Genomic DNA, 14,178 nt, shown 5'->3' on the forward strand with positions numbered 1-14,178 from the left:
TCAGGAACAAAAACAGAATTGCTGGAAAAGCTCAGCAGGTCTGGCAGTACCTGTGAAGGTAAAAACAGAGTTAACGTTTCGGGTTAGCTTTGAGGAAGGGCCACCGGACTGGAAACGTTAACTCTGTTTTTCCCTTCACAGGTGCTGCCAGACCTGCTGGGCTTTTCCAGCAACTTTGTTTTTGTTCCTGATTTACAGCATCCACAGTTCTTTTGGTTTTGATGTGATAACCTTGCCTCCTCAAATCAGTATCTCATGCAATTAATTATTTTTGTTGGTATGCCTGATTTTGTGCCACAACTTATACAAATGTAGGTGAAATGTTGTTTGTATACATGAACTACACCGAAATCCAGTTTACTATAAACCCCATTCAATCATATGTTAATCTTTTGTTACAGCCTATGCATTTTGTGAATGCCCTCAATCTCAGGATGAACCAATTTTTTTTTTAATCACTTCTATTTAATGTCAAAGTTGTTTAGCCCCAGGCTGTGAGTAAGCACAAGCTTAAACTTGGCATAGAAGCTCCTTCTATACTGTCATGGGTAAAAGTGGGGAAGTTTTTTTTAGAAACGACACACACCTTAAATCTTTCCACTAAGGTATCCTCAGCATTGTAGTCAGAATCATTCTTTGACATTTTTAGTTCCATGCCAATGATCCATGTGATCCAGTTTTAGAATTCCAGCTAGGGGCTCACCTGAAAGGCACTTAATGCAGTTTAGCAGGTAATATGACTGAGCCATTTCGTGTTGAAAGGTGTGAGAAGGTAGAAAGAAACAAGCTAATTTTAATAATTGGGTTGATGATGAGGATCCATTATTGTTTGAAAAAGAATTAAATGGGATTTTATTGAAACAAGGAATTGGGCTCAGAATACCCTTTTTGGTTTTGGCATAAAACAAAATGGAGGCAAATGTTCTTCTGAATTGAGAGACTGTGAAATTCACTCACTGGGGTATTGACAGAGTTATCGTGAGATTCTGTAGGCAAATGGCTGTCACCTTTATCCAACACAACCCTATGAGAAATCGTACGCTCCAAATATTGATGTGGTGGTTCAAGCTGAGAGAGTCCTGGTATTTGTAAACAAAGTCTAAATGTAAGCCATTACCAATACAATTTATCTCTTTCACTTGCAAGATGTTCAGACTCCTGCTATAGTTTAAACTTGTGAGCAAGGTTTTTGCATTGGCTCAGAATATGCAGTCCAGTATAATACTACTTTGTGTTGTATGGAATTTTTATAAGTCCTTGAGGACTATAGTAGTATTGCAGTACTGTATTCAGAATATAGCCAGATGTATTAAAATGCTTATTCCAATAATAGAGTTGCACAATGTTCTTTGTCCGTTTTACTTTTTTCAACTTCCCATTCTCTAACTTTTTGCTAAAAGTGTTTATGTATAAATAACATCAAGTGAAAGATGTTAGTGTTCGAGAGTTTTGTGTTACCATTTAAGCATTTTCACGTTTAGAGTAGCATGGTAAAATGCAGATTAAACTTTCTCCTGCATCTCCTGTGATACAAACTAAAGATCGGAACAGACATTGCTGCTATAACGTGATACTACTAAATTCTGATTTCTTTTCTGCTTTAGTTCCATGTCCACTAGATATTGAATGAAGGAAGTTAATTTTATTTTCACCGAAGTTGGGGGGGAAGCTCGCTGTATTGGGCACCTGCTTCACGTTCTGCCCAATTTTCTCTTCCTTTTATTTGTCTAAGTTGACAAGACATAAATAAAACAGATAACACTTTGAATGCACAGTTGTTCAGACATCATCAGTGAAGGTCATGTTTTTCCTTTGTGAAATTGAAGGCCAAAGAAAGCAGGTGTTTTATTAAGGTTGCAAAAAAGAGAAGTCTCAACAAAGAGAATAAACAGATATACTGGTTGTTGAGATGGAGACGCATGAATGAATGACTTGCAAACTCTTTAATATAAACGATTAGATCATATAAATGAGCATTAGTGAAATGTGAGGCAACCAAAATGGACAGACAGGTATAAATAATTAGGAGAATGAGAAAGGCCCTCATAAACAAAATTGTGGAAAGGAGAGGAAATAGTCTGAATTTTGAGGAAAAAGAATTATACAACAATTATCTTGATTAACAGAACGTGCTCAGATTTTCTGTCAACATTGTGTTCTAATTTGAGCCTCCCTCCATTGGACACTGACGGAGCCAGAACAAACTCGTAAGTGTTCATCTTACTGTAAGATAAACTGACAATTTCATGAAAGTCTGTGCTGACAAAAGTCAATGATCTGACATTTAAATAGGTATTGGTATGTTAGTTAAATGAGAATAATTATTTTTATCCAAAAATTATAAATGCACAATGGTGCGATTGGAATGTGATGATAATTTGACCAATTGTATTATGGTTAAATTCTTAAGATCATCTTTGGCATGAGAATCTTATAGTAGCAGTAAAAACAGTAAAATTTAATAGCCTTTTAAATGAGTCTTGATAGATGAATTTGTTTTCTCTCCTTTTCCTTTTTTTTAGTATCAGGGACTAGATTTTCCTTTTGGAAGTGACTTTTGAGAATTGAGTCATTTCAGAGTTCATGAGCTGCACTCCTGACTGATGTGTGACTGTGCCTGGGATTTTTGTCTTTTCTCACAAGCTTTAGGTTTGCAGTGCAGTTTTAAGTGTAAACCAGTGGAGGAGGAGTGAGAGTGCAAAGGCAGGCAGGTGAGAATGATGCAGTGTCAGCATCATGATTTCAAATATTTGCATAGAAGCTGCAAAACCTCACCTCCTCAACTTCCAATCCATTTGCGCTGACACCCCATGGTTTGTTATATCTCATCCATAGTCGCTCTCTCAGTATCCACCATGTACATTCCTCCGATTCCGTGTAAAATCGGTGGACAAACTTCTCACAGTCTAACAAAAGCCCTAATCACATTAATTGATATTGAGAAGAAAATGCATTCTCATTTAAAGAAAATATTTATTTATAATCTTATTAGCTTGTGTCACCAAACCTGAAACCACATCAAAGGAACAATCTGTTATTACAGTCTCTTAAAACTGTCATTTATTTTCAGATGAACGGAGCAATCATCGTACTGAAAACCATTGGCACTTGAAAATTAGATAAGCACTCAAATTAGCCACAGCTTCCAAAATAATCATGTGATCTGAGATGGAAAGAACAGAAGGCAAAGGAACAGAAGGGGAACATAGGGTTTTCATGTAGCTAGCGCTTCTCCTCCATTTAAATCACAGTACAAAGGATGACCGCACAGAATGACAGGCTATTTGGTAGCATATTTCACTGCACCATTGTACTCTGTCCATTCAAAATCCGTTGTCATGTGTGTGACAAATTACAATGTTGGTGAATGTAAGGGCTAACCTCGCACTGTAGAACACATCCCTATGCTGAATGGTTGCAATACAAAGACATCTATACTATCATATAGCATCTGATAGTGACAATTGAAGGGTGGGAACACATCTTCCACTTGCTCACTGTTCCTGACTCCTCAGCAGGTTTTCCATTATCTTCATAATTCTCGAACCTGGTGTGCCTTTAATGGTCTTTCCAAACTTTGCATCATTTGAAAATAGAGTGGAGGAGAAAATCTGTTTTCCATCTCCGAACTGACCTCTGGGGCAAATGTGGGTTTGATACATGAGGAATTCTTAATCATCAAAATGTTTTGGGGGGAAAATCAAAGTTGGATGTTCCCACATCAAAAGTTGACTCCCTACTCTGGTAAAAATTCAACCTCTGCTATGCATTCAATTTGGCCAACGCAGAAAGTTTCAGAAATTACTCCATGGCAAGTAAAATTTACTTAAACTTAATTTTTGGAGGAATTATTTGTGTAAGACCAGAAGACATAGAAGCAAACGTAGGCCATTGAGCCCATTAAATCTGTTCTGCTGTTCCAAGTCACCATAGTCTTACCAGACCACAGAGAGAGACGACCGGTGGTGATTTAACCTCAACTTCACTTTCCTGTCTTTTCCCTACAACTGTATTAATTACTGATTTTAAAAATGTCTATCTCACCCTTGAATATCCTCAATAACCTACCCTTGACAGCTCTCTGGAGGAAAGAATTCCACAGATTAACTACCCCCTTCAAAAAGAAATTCTTTTTCATCTGTCTAAAACTCAGAAACTCAACTGGACTCATCACATTAACACAGTGGCTACAAGAGCAGGCCAGAAGCAAGGAATACTGAGGCAAGTAACTCACCTCCTTACTCTCAAAAGCCCATGCACCATCTACAAGGCACAAGTCAGGAGTGTGATGGAATACTCCCCACTTGCCTGGATGAGTGCAGCCCCAACAACACTCAACAAGCTTGACACCATCCAGTTCAAAGCAGCCCGCTTGATTGGCACTACATCCACAAGCATTCACTCCCTCCACCACCGACACTTAGTAGCAGCAGTGTGTTCTGTCTACAAGATGCACTGCAGAAATTCACCAAAGATCCTCAGACAGCACCTTCCAAACCCACAAACACTTCCAAATAGAAGGACAAGGGCATCAGACATATGGGAACACCACCACCTCCAAGTTCCCCTCCAAGTCATTCGCCATTCTGATTTGGAAGTAACTTGCTGTTCCTTCACTGTTGCTGGATCGAACTCCTGGAATTCCCTCCCTAATGGCATTGTAGGTCATCCCACAGCAGGAGGAATGCAGCAGTTCAAGAAGGTAGCTCATCACCACCTTCTCAAGGGCAACTAGGGATGGGCAAGAAATGCTGGCCAGCCAGCGATGCTCACATCCCACAAAATGAATATAAAAAAATAAAATGGCGCCCCTTATTTTGAGATTATGCCCTCTAGTCTTAGACTCTCCCACAAGAGGAAGCAACCTTTCCACATCAACAATGTCAAATCCATTAAGAATCTTCTATGTTTCAATAAAGTCACACCTCACTCTTCTAAATTCCAACGAACACATGCCCAACCTACTTGACCTCTCCTTATAAGACCACCTCTCCATACACTGGATCAGCCGAGTGAACCTTCTCTTGACTGCCTCCAATGCCACCATGTCTTTCCTTAGATAAGCGGCCCTAAACTATTCATAGTAATTCAGCTTTGTCCTGACTAATGCCTTGTAAAGTTTCAGCAACATGTCTCTTCTTTTATATTCCATTCTGTTTGAAATAAAGGCCAACATTCTATTTGCCTTTCCTCTTGTCTGTTGAACTTGGATGCTTCATGGATGAGGACTCCTACATTGCTCTATCCTGTAAGTTTCAGTAATCTTTCTCCATTTAAATGCTATTCCATTCCTCTGTTCTTCCTGCCAAAGTGCATAACCTCTCACTTTCCCATATCACATTTCATCCACCAAGTATTTGCTTGCTCACATAACCTGTTTCAATCCATCTGCAGACTCTTTCTGTCACCCTCACTTCTTGCTTTCCCACCTATTATTGTGTCATCTGCAAACATGGCTAGAGTACATTTGCTTCCCTCATCCACATCCCCAATATATAGTAAATAATTGCGACCCACCACTGATCCCTGTGGCACAGCACAGATCCGTTTTCAAATTGAGGTGTTATAATTGGCCATTTTCCAATCCTCTGGAGCTTTTCCAGAATCCAACATTCTTGGAAGATTACTCCCAGTGCATCCACTTTCTCTGTACCTTCTCAGTACTTCTTTCAATATCAGGATGGATCCGATCAGGTCGAGCAGATGTACCAGTCTTCAGTCCCATTAGGTTCCCTAGCACATTGTATCATAACGGTTATTGTGTTTATTTCCTCTTTTCCTTTTGTCCCTAGATTAGTTAGTAATTTTGGAATGATATTTGTGTCTTCTTCTACTAAGAAGGCAGATGCAAAGTATTTATTCAACTCCTCTGCCATTTTCTGGTTCCCTATTTTCATTTCCCCAATCTTGTTCTGTAAAAGGCCTATGTTCACTTTGCACACCCTCCCTGCCCCCGGGCTGCTGGTTTGTATGATGGGCATGATCAGGAGCCAGTGTCTGTAACTGAGAGAGGGCAAAGCCAGCATTAGTTTTTGTTTGCTTTCGAGATGTACAAGTTTTATAAAAGGAAAAAATTAAGCAACCTGAAGGCATTCCCTAAAAACACAGTATCTTTGGTGCCACCTTGGAGTTTAGACGCTGCTTTTTCTCACTCACCAATGACACTTATAGAATTCCTGTTGTTGGTCCATGTTTGTGAACCAAGGCATGATCTGAGTGGTCCTGGCAGAACCCAAATTGGGCATTAGTGAGCTGGTTATTGTTATAGAGTTATAGAGCTGTAAGGCATAAGAAACCAAGCCTTCGGCCCACCTCGTCCATGCTGACCAGGTATCCTAAATAAATCTAGACCCATTTGCCCATATCCCTCTAAACCTTTCCTATTCACATACCTATCTAGATGCCTTTTAAATGTTGTAATTGTACCAGCTTCCACCACTTGCTGTGTCAGCTCAATCCATACATGCACCATGCGTGAAAAAGTTGCACCTTAGGTCCCTCTTAAAACTTTCCCCTCTCACCTTAAACCTATGCCCTCTAGTTTTGGACTCCCCCAACCCCAGGGAAAAGACCTTGGCTATTCATCCTGTCCATGCCCGTCATGATTTTATAAACTTCAATAAGATCACATCTCAGCCTCCAACACTCCAGGGAAAACCGCCGCAGCCTAATCAGCCTTAACCTGTGGCACAAACTCTCCAAACCTGGCAACATCCTTGTAAATGTTTTCTGAACCCTATGAAGATTCACAACATCCTCCCTATAGCAGGGAGACCAGAATTGCATGCAGTATTCCGAAAGTGCCTAACCAATGTCCTGTACAGCTGCAACATAACCTCCCAACACCTATACTCAATGCACTGAGCAACAAAGGCAAGCATACCAAATGCCTTCTTCACTATCCTGTCTACCTGGAACTCCACTTTCACAGAACAATGAACCTGCACTCCAAGGTCTCTTTGTTCAGCAACACTCCCCAAGACCTTATCATTAAGTGTATAAGTCCTGCCCTAATTTGCCTTTCCAAAATGCAGCACTTCACATTTATCTAAATTAAACTCTATCTGCCACTCCTTGGCCCACTGGCCCATCTGATCAAGGGACTATTGTACTCTGTTGAGTAAGTGCCCCTTGATGGCACTGTCGAGAACACCTTCCATCATCTGACGATTGAGTGTAGACTGATGGAACAGTAATTGGCCAGGTTAGACTTGTTCTGCTTTTTGTTGATAGGAGATATCTATTGTCATTTTCCACATTTCCAAGTAGATGCCACTGGAGTAATTGTACTGGAACAGCTTGTCTACAGGCACAACTAGTTCTGGAGCTCAAGCTGGGATAAGAGATGCCTGCAATGCTAGGGATCTCAAGAAAGGGTTGGGCTTGATTATCCACTGGACACCTCGCTGAAGATGCAAATTCTTCAGCATTTTTTTTGCACTGTTCTGCTGGGCACCCCTATCATTGAGTGCGTCAATATTTTTGGAGCATCTTCATTCAATGAGTTGTTTAATTGTTTACCACCATTGATAACTAGATATGGTAGAGTTTAGATCCTATCTGTTTGTAGTTGATTATTCATCTCCATCACATTGACTACTTGTGTGCCAAGCTGCATAAGTACCAAATGTTGCGGCTTCACCAGGTTGACACCTCAGTTTTAGTTTTGTCTGCTGTTGTTTCAGGTGCTGTTTCACAACAATCGTTTCATCATTACACTAGCATTTTGTTTTTGGAGTGTTATCAGATTCCACCATCTTCCATGAATGGCATGTCTCACTGGGTATTACCCTGGGTCTCTAAGTGACTAGTTCAGTGTTAATACTATTGCACCACTGCCCCTCTCTTCAAATGAGATGGAAGAGTTCATCCATAACATGAGACAATAGAGAAAGGAGATAAAGAAGCTGAAAAAATGTTTGGTATGTTTATCCCTCCAGCTTCGAATGTTTGACCACTTGCTTTACTTTTTAACTTGTCAGAATGTAAGTTACCTCAGGTCTCTTGGGGAGTGGAATTCTCCCACCTTCATGTTGTTTTAAAAGGAGTAAACTAAAAGGGTCACTGTTCTTTCTGGTGTGCTTCGATGCAAGCGTGTTTCCTGGAATAGGCTACTTTGCAGATGAGTATCACTCTTAAGATATTCCTGATCTGTGCATTCGAGAAAAGGGTTTTGCTTTTTATTGGCATAATGTTAATTTGCAAGCTTCTTTATTGTAATGTAAACTCTGCAATAATGCCACATTTCTGGATTAGAGCCTCAGATCACTTCAGTTTTTGTAGTGTTGAAACATAAGATTAGAAATTGCGACCTGTTTAATACTATGACTTTACTTTTGGCAGCTGCTAATTCTTTTTTGCCCTACCAAACATTGTTCTCTAATGTTACAGTAGCCAACTGAACTACTCTGGGACCAGCTGGCAACCAGAGCATAACAGTTTCCCAGGTTAACTTGCCTTTTTGTTATTTCCTTTGTTGTAACTCATTACCATCTCTGCTCCTGTGCCAACCCCCACTCCCACAACCACCCAGCTTCATGGTACACCATGACAGCACAACTGAGTAAAGGAATCTAAAATGGATGGTATTATCATTTTGCTTTGCTTTAACTGTGTGCCTTGGTTGTTAGCTTTGAGGTTTCTCTAGACTGCTGTGAAAACAAATGCTAATGCAGCCTTCTCAGCATTACATCACAGTCTCATGGCGCAAAACCTGAAAATGATCGAGCAATGAAATTAGCTGCCTAACACTTGCCATTTTATAAATATGTAGGAATCAAAATGAATTTTTCATCATCTTTCATTCTGTTTCCCCAAACGTTATGTTACTGGCTTTTTTGGATTGTGAGTCGGAAAAATTGATTTCTTCCTTCTTTTAGTAGTCAGATCATACATGGCCAGGAATGTGAAGGGTTAATATTGCTTTCATCTCGGAGTTTGCACATTCAAATGGATGAAGGTGGTAAGGAGAATCCCTGGTGACGAAAACCTGCTGACTGGACGGTGAATGGAGCTTGATAAGGCTCTTGCTTCTGCTGTGAACGTGAATGAGTGAAATTGCCACATTTGTTGCCTTGATTCTGGCTAAATTAATGGTAAAAGTCTTCCCTAAAATATATTTTAATCCACACAATGGGACTACTTCATTTTCAGATCATGTTTGGAAAACAAATCTAATGGATCTTTGTAGTCTTACACATTTTTAATAAATAAAACTAAGACAACTTTCAGTCACAAATATTGCTTCTGCCAGTCATTCTGTGGATTGCTATGCTCACATGCTCCTGATTTGATTTAGAATTAGTGGCAATACAGAATTGTTTAGATGCCTTGGGGGTATCTTGCTATTTTTACGATAATTAGCCATTAGATTTAAATAGCATGTTCCCAGCTTTCGAATAGAAATTTGAAGTGATGCTATTATCCCCTTAATGTCAATAATAATGTCATTGGTATGAACCTGTGTTTTCAGGGAGGAGGGACTACAGCTTTATGCCGTGTGAATGTGAATGAAGTAGGAAGGTATTTCCATTTCATACATCTGAAAGAAATGGAAGGAAAGAGGGTTCAGTAATTGACAAATTTTCCTCAGGCCTATTGAGTAAAACAAAAAACACCTGGAAAGCACTGATGTGAGAGTTTTATATAATTATATTTGTGTTATGCGTTATCAAATTGAATTGATAATTCAGAACAATGGATTTGTTGTGTAGTCTTCTCCCTTCATGCTTTGAGGGCAGTAAGAATCAACACAATATTGTAGTGCTGGAGTGGATAAGAAAGGGGACAGGGGTGGCAGGATAGCTGATTGACGTTAATCAACCATTTGGGTTTTATAGCAATGAGCTACTTACATGCTTGCTTCTGATATGGGCCCAAAAAAATCACAGATGTTCAGTCTTATTTCACAAGTTGCCGTAGTGGTATTGTGAAAACAGGGAGCCAGATTTTCTCTTAGTGGTGAAGTCTGGACTCCAATGCAAGTGAGCTTTGGAAATTGCAGTTTCGGATGTCATATCAGATTCCTGAGGCCTATGGAGCAGTTTCAGATTTTCAAAGGAATGAAGGGACAGGGACTGCAACAATTAAAGAAAGCAGCTCAACACCACCTTCTTGAGAGAGTTAGGCATTGGCAATAAATGCTGGCAAAACCAGTTATATACACATGGTGTGAAAGAATAAAAATAGCAAAAGTATTTAAAATGTTTTCAAGTTGTAATTTCCCAACAAGATTCAAATAGATTAATCTTACATCTGAAGTTGAGCAAGTTAAAATTTAAACTATCTTGTCAGACCAGATCTGTGAAATGTGAAATTAAAATGGTGAGTAAATAAAAATCGATATTCACAGTATCCCAGTGAGCATTCAGAAGAGCAAGCAAAAACAGTCAATGAACAAACTAGCTGGGGAACTAGCTCTGTTATATCAAATAATCTAAGGCAGGGTCTTATAATACATTTCAATAGGTGTTAGAATACCCTGAAAATGTGTTAACAGAAAAACTGTCATTGAACTCACCAGAAAGCACATCAAAGCAAATACAGAAAAGAGAGATCCCATACATTTCGACACTCAGGTCATCTAATCTCAATAAAACCTGTCTTTTTTATAAAGCATTCTAATTCCAAGCTTTTGAAGATCTAGCCTTAAACCTCCTTCAAACATGCTTTGAAAAAGACTGTCTCAATCACTGCTCACATCCTAGTGGTGGAATCTCTGTCTCTGGGATGGCACTTCTGTTGTTTCTTCAGGCTACATTCCAGCTCGTTTGCAGGGAATTCCAAACTTTTCCAGCAGCACCAAGCTAATGCTGCAGTGGGATTCCTTCACAACTCTCCCCTCTTCTCAACATCCCTCAGCTACCAAATCACCCTCACTGGGTCCCCAGCTTCTCAAAGCCAATTGCAACACGTAAGCTGTATGCAGACACTTTGCTTGATTTCCTCTGTCCGACACAGAGACAATTACTTTCTGCCCCATTTTCAGTTTCTCTGGGCTGCGCACGAGCGCTGACAGCCTGCACACTGCTAACAACTACACTTCTGCTGCCTGTAGCATCATCTTGCTTCTAAGTACTTGACTGACCAGCAGATCAAAGATAGCAAACTTCTGCTTTGACTAATTTGGAGCAGTCGGCTGTTGAACTGCTGTTCAGTGACCCATGAATGTCTTTGAACAAGCTATTGAAAATCTTGCAATTAGCCCTGGCCTTGTTCCTATGCAAGATTGAATCCAGCACCCATTGGAATATCCTGTGCCTATGTTACAGTTTTCAGCTAACGGAACCTGCACAGCTGCCAGCTTCAAATTCAAATTTTATCACGACAGCCAGTACAGACAAATACTTAGCAAATAAAGAATGTTTCTAAAATATATAGTATGCTCTTCAGTATGCATTAATGCATCTGTCCAGAGACTCCAAAATCATGGAGTCCATTTGGAACTATTGCAGTATAATATTTCACAAGCAGCTAAAGTGCTAGATTCTTTCTTCATTCTGAACATTGTAATACAAACTTAAAGTTACACGTTGCTTTACTCAGCTTCATGAATAAAGCAATAAAGCCATTTGAAAGTTGAACTTTGAACAAAATAGAGAAGGCTGTGATTAAGTGGTCCTTTTGATGATAAAACCTTTGGATTTTCAGTCAAAATTAATTGGATCTTAATTAATCATTTTGTGATGGAACATGATTTTCATATCTAGGGAAACCACCAGGAAATTTGCACAGTAGTTTCCTGAGGTTATGCAACATTGACTTCATATAATTCCTTGTACTTATGTGAAGCTTTGGTTATGTAATGCAAGCAATTGTTCCTAAGATTAAAGCTAAGCCTTAGTTGCCTGTATATCAACTGAGATTGTGATAGTGTAAGGGATAACAAGGGACAAGCATTCCTAATTTGAGTTCAGGTGAAGTTCCTACAGCTGTTTGTGTCCAGTCCGCCGAAATAATAAGGCATTATTTTTGAAATATCTTTTTGAAATGTGGTGGGCAAAGCAGATGAAATGACAGTGGGAGAACATTTGAGGTCACTGGTCCTTGTAACACAAGGTTTAGGATGTCAGTAGAAAATGACATTAGTGATTCCAGAGTAAGAATAATCAGCTGGTGGAAAGTGAACCTCAATGGAGGAAGAAGAGAGCTGGGTCAGAGACTGGAGCAGAGATTGCTGCTGTTTTTTTCCAGCCAATGACCATGGATCACCTTCAAACAGCAGATGATTTGGGCACATTCAGGGTATTTTCCCTTTTGAGGGAATGGTAGGATAAACAAATCCAGAGATTCCTTGATGACAAAGGAGAAAGAAATTAAGTTTAAGAAGAAAAGGTGTTCTTAAGACAGGTGTCATGTAGTAAACAGAGTTTGAGTACTAAGCTGAACACAGAAAAGAGGTGGAAAAGCAAATACAAATTGCAAAGAGGGATTATGAGAAAAGAAAGCTAACGTAATGACATCACAAAGTCTTCTATAAGCGCACCAATAATAAATGGGTTAAGTGGGCTGTAAGTTACAGAAAGATTGACTGGGGACCAAAAAGGGGATATACACTTTGAAGCAAGAGGCATGGCCAAGGCGTCAAGTGAATATTTTGCATCTGTCTTTACCTACAAGGAAAATACCACCCAGGTCTTGGTGACAGGATTGTTCCAGAAGAGTCAACATGGATTTGTTAAGGGACATGTGTCTAACTAATTTGCTAGAGTTTTTTGAAGTGATAACAGAGGGAATTGACAACAGAAGGCTGTTGATGTGGATTATGTGCACTTCCAAAAGGTGTTTGATATAGTGCCATGCAACAGAAAGTTATACATCCATGAAATAAAAGGGATCGTAGCAACGTGGTACAAAATTGGCCAAGGGATAAGAAGCAGAATGTATTTTTCAGGCTGAAGCACTGTTTGTAGTGGAGTTCCCCAGGGGTCAATATTGGGATCCTTGCTTTCCCTGAAAAAGGTGGATGATGTAGATTTCAGTGAGCAGGAGACTATTTCAGACTTTGAGATAACATGAAACTTGGGAAACTGAACTGTGAGGCAGACAATGTGAAATTTCAAAAGGACAAGTTGGTGAAGTGGGCTGATAGGTAGCAGATGAAGTTCAACGTGGTGAAGTGACGTACTTTTGTACAAAGAACGTTGAAAGAAAATATAAAATGAAAGGTTCTATTTGAAAGGGTGTCCAGGGACATTAAAGGCATTAAAGGTGGCAGGACAGGAAGCGGTAACAGTTAATATAGCAAACAGTATTCTAGGTTTCATAAGTAGGGGTTTAGAGTACAACAGCAGGGAGGTTATGATGACATTATGTAAAACAGTTGTTAGATTTGTCAACTGGAGTATTGTCCAAGATGCTGCACTTTATTGCATCAATGTGATTGCATTGGAGAATGTGGAAGAGTTTTTTAAGAAAGGTTCCAGTTTACAAGAATCATTGCACAATTCAGTTGTGAGGAAAGACTGGAGAAATTAAGACTGTGTTTCCTTGGAAATGAGATCTGATAGTTTTCAAAATCATGACTCTGCATAGAATGGACAGGAAGAAACTGTTCCTTACTCATGTATCAAGAACCAGAGGACATAATTTTCAAGTGCTTTGCAAAAAAAAAACAAATGCAAGGTGAGAAAAAGCTGTTACACAATGTGATTAGTTAAGTTATGGATTGCACTACGTGGAGATAAGTATGTTCAACGGAGTATGTAAGAGGCCATTGGGTGCTTAGTTTCTATTTAAATAATGTACAACAATTGGTGATGGTAAAATCAGGTCTCAGCACAGTGGCAGAGGCTGAACTGTACACCACTCATAATGTTTATGAGTGAATTATGATTGAGGTAAGGAGTTAAAATTGAGTATAAAGTTTGAAAAAAATTGCTAAAATGATGTAACTGTCTGCTCGTGTTCAAGACAAAAGTGGAATAAATTTTGCAATGATATATCTGTGAGAATTTTAATCCAATAGACAGGTAGCATTGGGTCCTTTGTAAGTATTCCTAGTAGCTTTGCCTGATATTAGCTTCATGTTCACATTTATATGCTGTATTAGAATTATGTGGTTTACCTTGCAGTTCAGAATTTTAAGGGCCACACTGTCTGCACGAAAGCTTTGGGTGAAGAAAGCCTATGTTGTTTTTGCCCTGATAATGCTACAAGTGATGTTTTCCATTTGTAACT

At 39.3% G+C, this 14,178-nt stretch overlaps 1 protein-coding gene across 9 annotated transcripts in view; it reads left to right on the forward strand.

Moving 5' to 3' along the window:
* The window catches only part of fmnl2a (formin-like 2a), a 240,933-nt gene that overhangs the window by 101,756 nt on the left and 124,999 nt on the right, over positions 1–14,178 (forward strand). The window contains exon 1 of one of the 9 annotated variants that reach the window (XM_048598574.1): positions 2,188–2,207. The exons of the other annotated variants lie outside the window; for them this stretch is intronic. The gene's annotated coding sequence lies outside the window, so the exon portion shown is untranslated. Of the gene's footprint in view, positions 1–2,187; positions 2,208–14,178 lie in introns of those variants that run through there. 9 annotated transcript variants of the gene reach the window in all.

The sequence above is a fragment of the Rhincodon typus genome, chromosome 7 (genome assembly GCF_021869965.1).
Source record: "Rhincodon typus isolate 14 chromosome 7, sRhiTyp1.1, whole genome shotgun sequence".
In the NCBI taxonomy this organism is placed as follows: Eukaryota; Metazoa; Chordata; class Chondrichthyes; order Orectolobiformes; family Rhincodontidae; genus Rhincodon; species Rhincodon typus.